The following is a 17,487-nucleotide window of genomic DNA, read 5'->3' on the forward strand; positions in this document are numbered from 1 at the left end:
AAGTCAGAAAAGACACCTCAAAAGGCGAATCTTATGTTCTACAATACTGATGTCATTTACAGGAGTAATTGGGGAAGTTACAAATCTTGTGACCTCTGGAACGATGGCAGGTTATCATTTAACTATGCATACATCTTAGCAGAATTCAAGCCCGTCTTGTAATCCTAACTTTGCAGACTTTAGTTTAGTTTTGGGGAGGGCTATTATAATCCTTGCTTTAAGGTTACACTATAAACTAAATTTCTCCAAAAATTAGCTTGGCCCATGCCCAGGAATGACCAAGGACAGTTTGGAGGTTAAGGCCGAGATGGACTTGGTTAGGTCAGATCTCTTTTACTGTCATATTTTTCTGTTATAATTTTTACAAAGGCAGTTTCACTTTCATATTTTATTTCTCATCCCAGTCACCCATGGGAGACTATGGCCTTTTCTTTTCCTTATCTTCATCTTCTTCCATCAAAACTTATCTGTCCTATGTCTCATTCCTTCAGTTTCCTCTCTGCTGAACTGTGTTGAGAGGTATCCAATGTCTCCAAAGGTGACCACATATGTAATGGTTGGCATCGGCTGGGAAGGGAAGTCTTATGACTTAGCAGCAGGGACCAGTGTGGCCAACCCACAGGGTAGCCACAGGGCTTTCTTGAAAGCTTCTTGGAGAAACCTCAGAGATTGTCAGGGAAACACATCTTCTGACTTCACTCTGTTGAGAAATAACTCCTGCTATCTGGAAGCTGAAATTTTACTAGAAGAGATAAGAACTACATACAAATAAAATATATGGCCTGTATTAGTCCATTTTCATGCTGCTGATAAAGACATACCTGAAATTGGGAAGAAAAGGAGGTTTAATTTGACTTACAGTTCCACATGACTGGGGAGGCCTCAGAATCATGGCAGGAGGTGAAAGGCACTTCTTACATGGCAGCAGTAAGAGGAAGATGAGAAAAAAGCAAAAGTGGAAACCCCTGATAAACCTGTCAGATCTTGTGACACTTATTCACTATCATGAGAATAGCATGGGAAAGACTGGCCCCCATGATTCAATTACCTCCCCCTGGGTCCTCCCACAACCTGTGGGAATTCTGGGAGATACAATTCAAGTTGAGATGTGGGTGGGAACATAGCCAAACCATATCATTCTGCCCCTGGCCCCTCCAAATCTCATGTGCTCACATTTCAAAACCAATCATGCCTTCCCAACAGTCCCCCAAACTCTTAACTTATTTCAGCATTAACCCCAGCATTAACCCAAAGTCCACAGTCCAAAGTCTCATTTGAAACAAGGCAAATCCCTGTATGAGCCTGTAAAATCAAAAGCAAGCTAGTTACTTCCTAGATACAATAGGAGTACGGGTATTGTGTAAATACAATCATACCAAATGGGAGAAATTGGCCAAACCAAAGGGGTAGCAGGCCCCATATGTCTGAAACCCAGCAAGGCAGTCAAATTTTAAAGCTCCAAAATGATCTCCTTTGACTCCAGGTCTCACATCCAGGTCACCCACAAGAGACAGGTTCTCAGGGTCTTGGGCAGCTGCACCCCTGTGGCTTTGCAGGGTAGAGCCTCCCTCCTGGCTGCTTTCATAGGCTTGCATTGAGTGTCTGCAGCTTTTCCAGGTGCACAGTGAAAGCTGTTGGTGGATCTACCATTCTGGGGTCTGGAGGACAGTGACCCTCTTCTCTCAGCTCCACTAGGCAGTGCCCCAGTAGGGACTCTGTGTGGGGGCTCTGACCCCATATTTCCCTTCCACACTGCCCTAGAAGAGGTTCTCCATGAGGGCCCCACCCTGCAGCAAACTTTTGCCTGGACATCCAGGCATTTCCATACATCTTCTGAAATCTAGGTGGAGGTTGCCAAACCTCAGTTCTTGACTTCTGTGCACCCACAGGCTCAACACCAAGTGGAAGCTGCCAAGGCTTGAGGCTTCCACCCTCTGAAGCCACAGCCCGAGCTCTGTGTTGGCCCTTTTCAGCCAAGGCTGGAGCAGATGGGACACAGAGCACAAAGTCCCTTGGCTGAACATAGCATGGGGACCCTGGGCCCGGCCCACGAAACCACTTTTTCCTCCTAGGCCTCCAGGCCTGTGATGGGAGGGGCTGCCATGAAGGTCCCTGAAATGGCCTGGAGACATTTTCCCCATGGTCTTGGGGATTAACATTAGGATCCTTGCTAGTTATGCAAATTTCTGCAGCTGGCTTGAATTTCTCCTCAAAAAACGGGTTTTTCTTTTCTACTGCATCATCAGGCTGCAAATTTTTGAGACTTTTATGTTCTTTTTTTCCCTTTTAAAACAGAAGGCTTTTAACAGCTCCCAAGTCACCTTTTGAATGCTTTGCTGCTTAGAAATTTCTTCTGCCAGATACTCTAAATCATCTCTCTCAAGTTCAAAGTTCCACAAATCTCTAAGGCAGGAGCAAAATGCTGCCAGTCTCTTTGCTAAAACATAACAAGAGTCATCTTTGCTCCAGTTCCCAACAAGTTCCTCATCTCCATCTGAGACAACTTCAGCCTGGATTTCATTGTCTATATCATTATTGGTATTTTTGTCAAAGCCATTCAACAAGTCTCTAGGAAGTCCAAACTTTCCCACATTTTCCTGGCTTCTTCTGAGCCCTCCAAACTGTTCCAGCCTCTGCTTGTTCCCCAGTTTCAAAGTTTCTTCCACATTTTTGGGTATCTTTTCAGCAATGCCCCACTCTACTGGTACCAATTTACTGTATTAGTCTGTTTTCATGCTGCTGATAAAAACATACATGAAACTGGGAAGAAAAAGAGGTTTAATTGGACTTACAGTTCCACATGAGTGGGGAGGCCTCAGAATCATGGTGGGAGGTGAAAGGCACTTCTTACATGGCAGTGGCAAGAGAAAAAATGAGGAGGAAGCAAAAGTGGAGACCCCTAATAAACCCATCAGATCTCGTGAGACTTATAGACTATCACGTGAATAGCACAGGAAAGACCAGCCCCATGATTCCCTTACCTCTTCCTCAGTCCCTCCCACAACATGTGGGAATTCTGGGAGAATTCAAGTGGAGATTTGAGTGGGGACACAGCCAAACCATATCATGGCCAAATAATACTTTGAAATGCGGATTTCTTTCTTTTTTTCTCTCTAGGGCTCCTCTCCCTTCCTTCGAGAAGGCTCTTGGCCTCATTGCCTTGGGGAAGGAATGTAGCAAGGGAGAACACAGATAAAGCTTGAAAGTGTTTTTTTGCTCCTTGTTCCAAAAGCTTACACCCTAAGGGAATCCAAGAGGTGGGGCATTGTGGAGGAGATTGAAGAAAAATAAGCTGTGTCATCCCCAGACTGGAAAGAGTTTTCCATGGGTGGGGGTAATGAAGAAAAAAGGAGAGGCTGTGGGTTCTAGGAGCAGAAAGGATCGTGCCTGGGTTTGCAACATGGCCACTACTTAGGAAAGAAACCCCTAGAGAGAAAATGGCTGTGTCTAAGCAGAAAGAATTAAAGGAGCTTCATCAAAGGCTCCTGAATCCTGGGCAGGCTAGAAAGGCAGCAGGAAGCTGGAGGACCCAAAGGGAACATATGGAGGAGAAGAACACATCCTAGCAATAACCCGTGTGGACCAGGGCCCAAAGGACCATCCCAATCTGCCTTCTCTCCCATAATCCCCTAACCCCAGCCCTCCAGCCCCACCACTCAACATCTTAGCACCTGAAAATTCAGAAGGGTGCGAGACTGTTTTTCCACCAGCCGGGTGGCAGGGGGAAACACTTAAAGTCAGAAAGCAAGCTGAGTTATGGAGAATAAAGTCATGCTTTTCATACAGCTGAGTTTACGGCCATGATTCAAGGCAGAGAAGGCAGGGTGCGGCACGGGGGAGAAGGATGTAGGTGGCTCTTGGGCTGGAGGAGGTTGGAGTCTGATTGTGGATAGCCAGTTTGAGTTCTCCTGGATTAGCCAAACTCCCACCACAGGGAGGGAGTTGAAGACTTGTTTCTCTGCCTGAGCAAAACCTGTATGTTCTCAGAACAAAATGAAATGTGTTATTGCTGATCAACAAGATGCTAACAATAAAGCACTTTGTTAAACACCTTCATATATGTTTGTTAATATGGTGAATCCTGTAGTGAGAATTGCTAAGATACAGTGTTTACTTAATAAATAAGCCGAGGGAGATCTGGAACTTTGCCTATAAAGGGTGAAATAGATTCATCTGGATAGATTTCATGTTCATGGTAGTCAACCAAATGAGAAAGCTTATTTTGGCAATGGGTACGAGATATTTTTATTGCTCTCATTTAGTTCTTATTCCTTACTGCCTTTGCAAAATAAATAATGCTGCTTCATGCGAAATAAACTTCAAGCATGTTTTAACCTGATTTGTGTGGATGAGTCAAGATTTCCCCAAGAATCTATCCTGCAGCAGTCTCTTCTTCCACTAATTTATTTTTGTAAAAAAATTAATAGACTTTCTTTTCTTGTTTAGCATTTTAGGTTTACAGAAAAATTTAGCAAAAAATATAGAATTCCCATATATACCTCTGCTCCCTATTCTGTCCCCCAATTTCTCTTATTAACATCTTGCATTAATGTGGTACAATTGTTAAAAACTTGATGAGCCAATATTGATCATTATTATTAACTAAAGTCCATAATTTACATTAGGGTCCACTCATTGTGGTGTATGTTCTATGGGTTTGAATAAATGTATGATGGCATGTTTCTACCATTACAATATCACACAGAGTAATTTCACCGCCCTAAAAATCCTCTGTGCTCCACCTATTCATTCCTCTCTCCCTTTCCTTTTCCAGCCCTGGCAGTCATTCCAATTTGCTTTTATTAATCACACAAACAACTATACAGCAAATGAAATGAGAATCCAGTGAATACACATTTACATTGTATATCTAACCTTTTACATCAGTTCACATTGTCTCTATCTTTATCAGTAGGCAAGTTTATATTTTTCCATAGCTATAATAACTGTGCATATTATTTTCAATTCTAATTGTGTTCAATCAACATCACTTCATAGATCTATTCCTATGTACAAGCAGAGTCCACACACGTATCATCTTTTATCTTGCCGTAATGTTTAAGGATGAATTACCTTATACTTGCTGTGATTTTTCAGGATAAACCACCTGCCCTACAGTTATGAGATGTTTGCTCAAGTTCTAGCTCTTCAACATAAACAACTGACATTGCCATACAATTTGATTCGTGTGAACTAAATGGTGTCATACAGAGAGGGTCATTTTTCTTCAAAGAACAAGTTTTTGGAGATCTCTCATAATTCAAGATTCATTTTTCCATAGGAATAAATAAAGAGTATGAGAGATGCATTCTGGGAGTACAAAAATCTGTAACTATTGGAGCACATTTTTCCTTTAATGCTGCTTTTCATTTTTTAGCACTATTTTTAATTTTTCCTATAGTCTCCTAAATTAATAGTACAGTAATAATTTGCCTTATTCATACCATCTTCTCATATCTAAATTTTATGCTGGACTTTCTGATTTGTGGTTGTGTTTTTTTTCAGTCCAGTTTTAGCAACATCATCACTTGAATGACATTTTTATAAGATTTGTAAAATCAAATTATAGTAACAGTCAATATTAGAATAACAAAATAATAAATACTAACCTCACTCACAGAATTTCAGATGTCTTTGAATAACCATGGTTCTCCTGACATGGAGAACGAAGAGGATTACAGTTTGCTAACTGAAGGGGCACTCTCAGATGCTAGGCAGCAATTGAGAACAGTTTACAAGTCACTTCCTTACAGTGAGACTTAAAATTTTTATATCATGCTGCATTATATTACTTTAAATAGAGTATTTAAAGTATTTCCACAGCAGAATGCATGCAGCCTTCAGCTGGCCCCGCTGAATTGCATGCACCTTAAAAACTAGAAGGAGATCGGGCGCGGTGGCTCATGCCTGTAATCCCAGCGCTTTGGGAGGCCGAGGCGGGCAGATCACCTGAGGTCGGGAGTTAGAGGCCAGCCTGACCAACATGTAGAAACCCTGTCTCTACTAAAAACACAAAATTAGCTGGGCATGGTGGCGCATGCCTGTAATCCCAGCTACTCGGGCAGTGAGGCAGGAGAATCGCTTGAACCCAGGAGGCGGAGGTTGCGGTGAGCCGAGATCGCGCTGTTGCACTTCCAGCCTGGGCAACAAGAACGAAATTCCGTCTCAAAACAAACAAACAAAAAAAACCTAGAAGGCTATTTTGTTTCCTTTAGGCTGCAACTCACTTTTTATCTTATCATCCAAATAAACCAAAAATCTCTTTTGGAACATAAGCTTGGGGCTTTCTTTTCTTTCAGCATAAAAAACTCCCAAGGAGCTGGACAACAGTACCTCATTTAGAGAGGTTTCATTCTGGCTGTGCAAGCCCCAGTCTGATTCTTGGGTCTTGACTTTCCTTTCCTTGTGAAGTGACTGCAGATTGTAGGCAAGGCTGTGGCCCTGGTCTAGCATTTCCCATGCAGGATTTACAGCCTCGCTGCTGAAGGGATGCCCAGTAAGAGACTTTGAAACAGCTTGTTTAGGTAAGTGTAGATGCTGCCGAGTCCCAGCCAGCCAGCCTTAGCTGTGACTCTGCAGTGCCTGGTAGAGCTGCCTATGACATTCCTCAAGTCAGCCCTGCAGACCATCCTACAACAGCTGCTCCGTGGAGATCAAAGCTATATAAGCTAACTTTTTAATGTTTTTTTTTTTTTTTTTTAACTATTGAGTTGTAGGAGTTCCTTATACATGTTGGAGATTAACCCCTTATCAAATAGTTTGCAAATATTTTCTCCCACTTCATGGGTTGCCTTTTCACTCTGCTGATCTTCTTTACTGTGCAGAAGGTTTTCAGTTCATTGTAGTTTCACTTACTTATTTTTTTAGTTTTGTTGCCTATGCTTTTGATGTTATATTGTGAAGATGTGGAAACAGCCTAAATGTTCATCTGCAGATGAACAAATAAATAAAATGTGGTATATATATACAACAGAATATCCTTCAGCCTTAACAAAGAAGGAAATTCTGCCTTTTGCGACAATATGGACGAAGCTTAAGGACATTGTGCTGAGTGAAATAAGCCAGTCACAGAAAGACAAGTACTGTATGATTCCACTTACATGAGGTATCTAAAACAGTCAAATTCATAGAATCAAAGAGTGGAACGGTAGTTGCCAGCCACTGAGGGGAGGAGAAATGGAAAGTTACTAACAACAGGCATCAAGTTTCGGTAAAGCCAGATGAATAAGCTCTAGAAATCTGCCACATTGTACCTATACAGTAGTTCCTCCTTAACTGCAGTTTTGCTTTCAGAGATTTCAGTTACCCAAGGTCAATCACAGTCTGAAAATAGGTGAGTAGGGTACAATGCAATATTTTGACACAGAGAAACCACCTCCACATAACTTTTATTACAGTATATTATCATAATTGTTCTATTTTATTATTAGCTATCATTGTTCATCCCTTACAGTGCCTAATTTATAAATTAAACTTTATCATAGGCATGGTGTCCTAATTAGGGAAAAGGAGTCAGGCTTGTAGGACCAGGGGAAAGCAAAGAGATAAAGCAAATAAGCCGTATGTCTGCCTTTCTTTGTGGTCCAGAACATATAAACAAAAACAGGAAGGAGATAAGCTACAGGGCTGCTTTTCTTTGTGGCCCAGGACATATGGCCCTCCTGCACAGATAACGTACAGAACTCCCAAACTTCCTGCTTACCATCAAATGCTTCAATTTTTCAAACACCCTGGCTGGCAGAAGAATGCAAGTTAAGCTCCCTGCTGCTTTGGCATTATGAAGCAGCCCAAGTTCCGTTCTATAAAATCCTCAGCAAGCCCTTTGACATAGTTTGGCTGTGTCCCCACCCAAATCTCATCTTCAACTGTAGTTCCCATAATCTCTATGTGTGGTGGGAGGGACCAAGTGGGAGGTAATTGAGTCATGGGGTGGTTACCCTCATGCTGTTCTTGTGATAGTGAGTTCTCAAGACATCTGACGGTTTTGTAAGGGGCTTTTCTTTTTTTGCTTGGCACTTCTGGGTTCTGCCACACCGTAAAAAAGGACATTTGCTTCCCCCTTCTGCCATGATTGTAAGTTTCCTGAGGCCTCCCCAGCCCGGAAGAACTGAGTCAATTAAACCTCTTTCCTTCATAAATTATTCCGTCTTGGGTATGTCTTCATTAGCAGCGTGAGAACGAACTAATACACCTTTGTTTCCTTGCAGTCCACTCCTTTTGTGCTGGTTCTGCCTGCTGCCTCCTGGCAACGTATTTTCATACTTTCTGTAATAAATCTGCCTTTCTTATTTACAACTGTCTTGGTAAACTCTTTTATCCCCTACTGATATGGGAGTGCTGGGAAGGGAAGAGAGTGGTCCCTTTAAACGATATGAAAGTGGAGAAGGGAAATGCTGGGTAGAGGAGGGCGTGATCACAGGCCAGGGCTCTACCTTCATGGACCTAGGTGAGGACAGGCACTTCTGCCTTCCCACCCAAATGTTGCATTTTCCAAGACCACCCTGGCCCTATAAAAGCCCGAGACCCTAGCAAGGCAGAGACACAAGCGGCTGGATGTCGTGAGGAACAAGGCAGAAGAAGGCACAGCAGCTGGTTGTGGAGAGCACACTGGCGGAAGAGTGCGCCAACAAGCACTGGCAAGCCATTGACCAGCAGAAGGACGCAGAATTTGGCCGGAGCAGTCAGAGGCGGCCTGACTCCAGGGGAAAACCATCTCCCTTCTGGCTCCCCCATCTGCTGAGAGCTACTTCCCCTCAATAAAACTTTGAGTTCATTCTCCAAGCCCACATGTGATCAGATTCTTCTGGTACACCAAGGCAAGAACCCTGGGATACAAAAATCCCTCTGTTCTTGTGTTAAGGAAGGGGGTCTAAATGAGCTGGTTAACACAAGCCGCCTATGTTGTCCGGACAACTAAACAAAAAGAGCACCCTGTAACACGTGCCCACTGGGGCTTCAGCTGTAAACAGCACCTCTAGACACTGCTGTGAGGTTGGAGCCCAACACCCTGCCCATCTGTTTGCACCCCTAGAGGTTGGAGCAGTGGGGCACTGGAGAAGGCAGCCACACCCCCAATGCATGCCCTGCGTGGGAGAAAAGGGGCCCTTTCCCATTTCACTACCACCATCTCAGGTAGCCATTGCCACCCCACAACAATAGGTAGGTAGGTAATAGGAAAAGACATAACGCAGTCATGTGCTGCACAACGACATTTTGGTCAATAATAGACCACATATATGACAGTGGTCCCATTACATTATAATATTGTATTTCTACGGTGCCTTTTCTATGTTTAGCTACACAAATACTTACCATTGTGTTAAAACTGCCTACAGCATCCAGTACAGTAACAAAATTCAGTACAGTAACTATATAGGTTTGTAGCTGAGGAGCAATAGGCTGTACCACCTAGGTTTGTGCAAGTACACTCTATGATGTTCACAGAATGACAAAATCACCTAGCGACACATTTCTCAGAGCATATCCCTGTCATCAAGTGACACATGATGTATACATAGGGTTCCGTACTATTCGAGGTTTCAGGCTCTCCTCGGGGTCTTGGAAGGTATCCCCTGTGGACAAGCAGGGACTACTAAAATTAGCAATAATATATTGTATACCTACAAAATCTGTTAAGGGAGTAGATCTCTTGTTTAGTGTTCTTACCACAATAAATAAAATAAAATAAACTATGTAGATTAACACAGGAACATGAACACAGGAAAATACAGACACCTTGCATTGAACATCTGAATTGGCAGATGAAGGCTAATAAAGGAAGATCTTAAAAAAGGAATGACTCCCACACCTTGGAATTATTCAGCAGAGAGTCTGAAGTTAGAGAGCCCCCGTGTGCCTCTTGTGTGAAAAGTCCTCACCACAGTCTACAGCCCTGGCTCCTGGCTATTTCTCTGACTGCCATCTGTCACTGTCCACTAGCTCACTTTGCTCCAGAGGGAAATGGAAAGAGAACTCAAGGATTTTGTCAATATTAAAGGGACATATAAAAGAAGCCATATGAGATCATACCTCTTATAAATTACTTACTTGGTGAATCCACACTGGTTCCTTGATACTTGCTACTCAGAGTGGTGGGGTCCACATGCCCAGCAAGCTGCCTGTTAGGAGCTGACTTGTTTCTCCACAAAATTCATGTGTTGAAGTCTTAACCCCCAGTACCTCAGAATGTGACTGCATTTGGAGATAGGGCTTTTAAAGAAATAATTGAGTTAAAATGAGGTCATTAGGTGGGCCCTAATTCAATATGATTGATGTCCTTTAAAGAAGAGGAAATTTGGACACAGATGCACTAGCAGAAGGAAGACTAAATAAAGACACAGAGATTGCCAAGGACAGAGATCTCAGAAGAAAACAACCCCACTGACACCTTGATCTCAGACTTGCAGCCTCCAGAGCTGTGACGTCATAAATGTCTGTTGCTTAAGCCACCTGGACTATGACACTTTATGATGGCAGCCCTAGCAAACTAATCCATGGCACTAGCATCACCTGGGGGCTCCTTAGAAATGCTCACTCTGAAGCCCCAATTCAGATCTACTAAATCTCCAGGAGATGCAACCCCAGAACTTGTGTTTTAACAAGTCCTTTGAGTGATTCTTGTGCAGCTAAATTTTGAGCAGCACTCATCTGAGTGGTGTTTCTTGGCTGCACATTAGGGTCACCTGGGCAACTTTTGAAATGAGCCTCACCTTGAGATTTTGATTCACTTGGTCAAGGGTTGCCCGGTCAGGGGTTGTAAGGGTGGACTAGGCTTAAGTATTTATTTTGTTTGTTTGTTTTGAGATAGAGTCTCACTTTCTAGCCTAGTCTGGAGTGCAGTGGCGCAATCTCACCTCACTGCAACCTCTGCCTCCTGGGTTCAAGCTGTTCTCCTGCCTCAGCCTCTGGGGCAGCTGGGATTACAGCTGTGTGCCACCACTTCTGGTTAAATTTTGTATTTTAGTAGAGATGAGGTTTCACCATGTTGGCCAGGCTGGTCTCGAACTCCTGACCTCAAGTGATCCACCCGGCTTGGCCTCTCAAAGTGCTGGGATTACAGATGTGAGCCACCACGCCCGGCCAAGATCAGAGAACTTGAACTTACCCCATCCACCTCACAGTGTACTATGTACACAAACATGACTTATATTTTTCCACAGCCTTCACTACTTTAGGAAACTCTCCTCCAGGATTATGAAGTTGCAAATAACCTTTATTGTTACTATCCCACCAGGCTCATCAACTTTCCAAGGCTCTGTGGGAAATCTTTTCCTTACAGAGTCTATCAATCCCTTGCCCAATCCTATTCAAGCTCTCCCAATGAAAGATCAGTCCTAGACCGGACCCCCTATCCTACATGGCCCTCTCCTTGACTAAATGCTACCAGGACTCCACTGAGACAGCAAGAGCCCTCTTACCTCAGTAAGCTACAAACTCAGCTTGGCTTTGTCCACAGGCTATGTGGTGCTGCCTTGAGGAGCCAGCACTGACAGGGCTATTCTTTCCATTTTACAGGTGAGAAAATTGAAGCCTAGAGAGGTTAGTTAATTTATCCAAATACACAGATCAAGTAAGTGGTAGGTCCTGCGTTCAAATCCTTTCTCATTTCAGAATGTACAATTCTAGCCACATGTCTGCACTGCCTTCCCTGAACATCTGAAATCATATGATGCTGTCACTTGTTCTTCCCCCACCAATAGTCAGCTATGCGGTAATAATCCCAGAGAAGCTGGAATTTGAAATGGTGCCTGACTTAGGCCATGTTTTAAGTTTCCTGAAGCCAGGAGTGTGGTGTTTTCCAATGATCCAAGCTCTGGGACATTCCTGCCTGCTGAGATCATTACACAAAAAGAGGTTTGCCAGCTGAGGTCTGTTATTGCTTTTCTTTGATGTCTGCCTGCCTGAGTCACAGCCACCCTTGCCTTTCCACAGTGCAGCTGCCCACCCACTACCATTATGTCCCTGGTATCTGCAGGGGGGATCATTGAAGTCTACAGCTTCTTTCTGCTCCCCACCATACCAAGCCACCTTTCTCCATACCCAGCCTGATGCCTGCCCTGTCTTGCAATCCTGCCCAGGGTGCCCAGCATCCTGGAAGTCCTAGCAGACCACACCTTGGTAATAGAGAGTAGGCAGGCAGGCAGACGCATGCAGCTGGTGGGTGGGGAAGGCATCTGGCAACCCCTCCCAGATGGAAAAGAAAAAGCAACGCAAACTATAACAGAATATGTGTCTTCAGGCTCCCTCCCCTTACTGCCTGTAACATGTCTCTGCTACCAAGGGTGGCCATGGGCCAGCACCTCCTCAGACAGGCCCTTAGGAAGTAAAACCCTCTAGGAAGAAGGGGAAGAGTTATGTAAGGGAGAACAAAGGCTAACCACTGAAGACAGCTTGGGACGCTTACGGGCCTGGCTGTGATGAGATGGAGCAGGGACTCCGCTTAGGGGCTTGCTGGGCACCCCAAGCATGGAAATAAAGGAAAGATTTTGAGTCTCTTCAAAATGCCTGGGAAATTCCAGGCACCTAGCTAGGCCCTGCAACCAGCAATGAAAAAGGTTAACAGGCCGGGCATGGGGACTCACTCCTGTAATCCCAGCACTTTGGGAGGCCGAGGTGGGCAGATCACTTGAGGTCAGGAGTTCGAGACCAGCCTGGCCAACATGCTGAAACCCCATCTCTACTAATAATACAAAAATTAGCCGGGCGTGGTGGCACGCACCTGTAGCCCAGCTACTCGGGAAGCTGAGGTAGGAGAGTCGCTTGAACCCGGGCAGTGGAGATTGCAGTGAGCTGAGATCGTGCCACTGCAATCCAGCCTGGGTGACAGAGTGAGACTCTGTCTTGAAAAAAAAAAAAAGTAAACAATTCAGTAAGCAAGAAGATAATAATAAGAACCTGGCCACCAGGGTGAAACCCTGTCTCTATTAAATATACAAAAATTAGCCAGGCATGGTGGCTCACGCCTGTAGTCACTGAGGCACAAGAATCGCTTGAACCCAGGAGGCGGAGGTTGCAGTGAGACAAGATTGCACCACTGCACTCCAGCCTGGGCAACAGAGTGAGAATCAGTCTCAAAAAAAAAAAAAAGAAATGTTTGGGTAAAAAATGTTTTAGTATATATTAACATGTCCATCTTTATACCAACAACGTCATAAAATGTAAGTTTTAATATTATTTTAAGGAAGAAATTAATTATCCAGGAAGGCAAAAAGTGCCTTGGGTCCATGAAAGTCACAATGCAGGCTGTACCTGACATCTCCTTTTCAATGTCTCAAAGGCATCTTCTAATCTACGTGTCCAGAACTGAACACATGCTTCTCCACGGTCCTCTTCTGGTCCTCACCCAGTATCCCCTAAATCAGTGAAGGGTTCATTGTTGTGAAAATAAACAAAGACCACCCAAATGGGAGCATGCACAGGCAACTTATTTAGAGCTGGCTAAAGCGAGGGAGTCACTTGCATTTGACAGAAACTTAAAGGCAGTTAGGGGAGAGGGGAAGCTTTACAGCAGCAGGGGTGTGGGGAGGCTTTGGATATGCTCTGATTGGAGGCTGCTTGCATGGGGAAGTTGAAGGGGGTTAACTAGAACTTGGGGGTCTTATGTGATTGGCTTCGGGAGCATATTTGGCTTTCTCTGGTTGGTCCTGAGTTAGAAGTGGGGGCAAAAACATAGGCACCAATAAAGGACCATTGAGCAAATTCTGACCATTCTGGCATGATTGTTGCAGAGGCTGTGGTTTAGCTTCCTGGCATGGTTGCTGCAGAGGTTGTGAGGCAGAGTTCTGTTGCCATATGTGGCCTGGCTCTTGTTCATTTGTGTATTCTGACTCTCTTTTTCCTTTTTAAAAAAATGTTTTAATTCCTAGGTTATTGGGGAACAGGTGGTATTTGGTTACATGAGTAAGTACTTTAGTGGTGATTTGTGAGATTTTGGTGCACCCATCTCCCGAGCAGTATACACTGAACCTGATTTGTAGTCTTTTGTCCCTCACCCCCTTCCCACACTTTCCCCCCAAGTTCCCAAAATCCATTGTATCATTCATATGCCTTTGCATTCTCATAGCTCAGCTCCAACCTATGAGAACATACACTCCATTCCTGAGTTACTTCTTAGAATAATAGTCTCCCATCCCATTCAGGCTGCTGCAAATGCCATTAATTCATCCCTTTTTATGGCTGAGTATTAATCCATCATATACATATACCAGTTTCTTTATCCACTCATTGATTGATGGGCATTTGGGTTGGTCCTACATTTTTGAAATTGCGAATTGTGCTGCTATAAATATGTGTGTGCAAGTATCTTTTTCATATAACGACTTCTTTTCCTCTAGGTAGATAACCAGTAGTGGGATTGCTGGATCAAATGATAGTTCTACTTTTCGTTTTTTAAGGGATTTCTACACTGTTTTCCACAGGGGTTATGCTAGTTTGCATTCCCATGAGCAGTGTAGAAGTGTTCCCTTTCCCTTTTCACTGCATCCACACAAGCATCTGTTATTTTTTGATTATGGCCATTCTTTCAGGAGTAAGGTGGTATCGCATTGTGGTTTTGATTTGCATTTCCCTGATCATTAGTGATGCCGAGCATTTTTTCATATGTTTGTTGGCCATTTGTATATCTTCCTTTGAGAATTGTCTATTCATATCCTTAGCCCACCTTTTAATGGGATTTTTTTTTTTCTTACTGATTTGAGTTCGTTGAAGATTCTGGATATTAGTCCTTTGTCAGATGTATAGATTGTGAAGATTTTCTCCCACTCTGTGGGTTGTCTGTTTACTCTGCTGACTGTTCCTTTTGCTGTACAAAAGCTCTTTAGTTTAACTAAGTCCCAGCTATTTATCTTTGTTTTGTTGCATTTGCTTTGCTTCTGGGTTCTTGGTCATGAAATCCTTGCCTAAGCCAATGTCTAGAAGGGATTTTCTGATGTTACCTTCTATAATTTTTATAGTGTCAGGTCTTAGATTTAAGTCCTTGATCTATCTTGAGTTGATTTTTGTATAAGGTGAGAGATGAGGATCCAGTTTCGTTCTTCTACATGTGGCTTGCCAATTATCCCAGGACCACTTGTTGAATAGGGTGTCCTTTCCCCACTTTGTGTTTTTGTTTGCTTTGCCAAATATCAGTTGGCTGTAAGTATTTGGGTTTATTTCTGGGTTCTCTATCTGTTCCATTGGACTATGTGCCTATTTTTATAGCAGTACTATGCTGTTTGGTGACTATGGCCTTTTAGTATAGTTTGAAATCAGATAATGTGATGCCTCCAGATTTGCTCTTTTTGCTTAGTCCTGCTTTGGGCATGCGGGCTATTTTTTGGTTCCATATGAGCTTTAGGATTGTTTTTCTAATTCTGTGAAGAATGATGGTGGTATTTTAATGGGAATTGCATTAAATTTGTAGATTTCTTTTGGCAGTATGGTCATTTTCACAATATTGACTCTACCCATCCATAAGCATGGGATGTGTTTCCATTCGTTTGACTCTCACTATCTCTCTCAGCCTGTTCAGGTTGCTCTAACAAAATACAATAAACTGAATAATTCACAAATGATAGAAATTTATTTCTCACAGTTCTATAGCCTGGGAAGTTCAAAATCAAGACACTGGAAAATTCAATGTCAATTGATGGCTGCTTGCTCCTTCTAAGATGGCACCTTCTTGCTGCATCTTCACATGGCTAAAAATGGAAAAAGGGATGAACTCCCTCAAGCCCTTTATTAAGGACACTAATCCCGCTGATGAGGGCATAGCCCTTGTGACCTAATCATCTCCTAATGGCCCCACCTCTTAATACTGTTGCACTGGAAATTAAGTTTCAACATGAATTTTGGAAGGATGCAAACATTCAAGTTACAGCATTTTGCCCCCGGTTCCCCCAGATGCATGATTTTCTCACTTACAAAATACATTCATTTCATTCCAATAGCCCCAAAAGTCTCAACTGAATCCAGCATCAACTTTAAAGTTTAAGTCCAAAGTCTCACGTAAATATCATCTAAATCAGATATAAATGAACGATTAGTTTGCGGCAAACTCCCCCTCCAGATGTGAACCTGTGAAATTGAACAAGTTATGTGCTTTCAAATTACAATAGTGGCCAGGCACGGTGACTCATGCCTGTAATCCCAGAACTTTGAGAGGCCAAGGCAGGCGGATCACCAGGTCAGGAGTTCGAGACCAGCCTGGCCAACATGGTGAAACCCCGCCTCTACTAAAAATACAAAAATTAGTCTGGTGTGGTGGTGGGTGCCTGTAATCCCAGCTACTCGGGAGGCAGAGAAACACTTGAACCCAGGAGGTGGAGGTTGCAGTGAGCCAAAATCAAGCCACTGCACTCCAGTCCGGGTGACAGAGCAAGACTCTGTCTCAAAAAAAAAAAAAAAAAAAAAAAAGACAACAGTGGTATCAGCATAGGATATACATTCTCATTCCAAAAGGGAGAGGTAGGAAAGAAAGGAGTAACAGGTCTCAAGTAAGTCCAAAACCCAACAAGGCAAACATTAAATATTAAGGCTTGAGAATGATCTTCTTTGACTCCATGTCCCATCTTCTGAACACACTAAGGTTCACCCAGGTGGGTTCACCCCCATGGCTTTTCTGGGCACAACCCATGGTCAGCAGGGTTTGGAGTCACGTGACTGTGGCTCTCCCAGGTTGATGTTGCATGTTGGTGGCTCTACCAATCTGGGGTCACAAGGGTGGCCCTATTCTCATGGCTCCATTAGACACTGTCTTAGTGAGGACTCTCTGCCAACTATATTGTACCTGGGCCCACTGGAGCCATACCTGGGGTGGCTGAGGGGCACTGCACCAGAATTTGTGGAGCAGAAATGTGAGGCAATACGAGGAAGTGGGCCCCAAGGTCCCACAAATGCCCTGGGCTCCTGCTTTGAAATCATTCTGTCCTCAAGGGCCTGGCACTTTGGGCTTGTGATGGGAGTGGCAGCCTTGAAGACCTCCAAAATACCTTTGGGGTTATGCTTCCATTGTCTTGATTAATAGCATCTGACTTCCATCTAGCCATACTAATCTCCTTACCAAACATTCTCTTGGTCACACTCCTGGTGTTCTCTCTCAACCATGCTTCTCATTCTTTACAACTTGACAAGGCTGAGAATTTTCCAAATCTTTAAGTTCTGCCTCTCTTTTAATTATAAATTCCATCTTTAATTCAATTCTCACTTCTCACATTTTATTACAAGCAGTCAAGGGAAGCCAAGCAGCTCCTTCAACACTTTGCTTAGAGATTTGTCCTGCAAATATCATATGAATACAATGTAACAAAGATTTTTTTTTCTTTTTGTCACTTACAGCTTACTTCCCTAGTTTCCACCGCCTTGTTCCTCATTTCCATCTGACACTTCACTAGAATGGCCTTTACTGTCCATATTTCTTTTCTTTCTTTCTTTTTTTTTTTCTTGAGACAGGGTCTCACTCTGTTGCTTAGGTTAGAATGCAGTGGCACAATCATGGCTCACCGCAACCTC

At 43.4% G+C, this 17,487-nt stretch overlaps 1 long non-coding RNA gene across 1 annotated transcript; it reads right to left on the bottom strand.

Moving 5' to 3' along the window:
* Nucleotides 1-373: 373 nt before the first annotated feature.
* Nucleotides 374-3,807, bottom strand: LOC105738239. Its single transcript, XR_001114001.2, has 2 exons — nucleotides 860-3,807; nucleotides 374-758 (listed from the first exon to the last, which is right to left on the bottom strand). It is a non-coding gene; the product is annotated as an uncharacterized LOC105738239 (long non-coding RNA).
* Between the last annotated feature and the right edge of the window lie 13,680 nt (nucleotides 3,808-17,487).

The sequence above is a fragment of the Nomascus leucogenys genome, chromosome 9 (genome assembly GCF_006542625.1).
Source record: "Nomascus leucogenys isolate Asia chromosome 9, Asia_NLE_v1, whole genome shotgun sequence".
NCBI classification, from domain to species: domain Eukaryota; kingdom Metazoa; phylum Chordata; class Mammalia; order Primates; family Hylobatidae; genus Nomascus; species Nomascus leucogenys.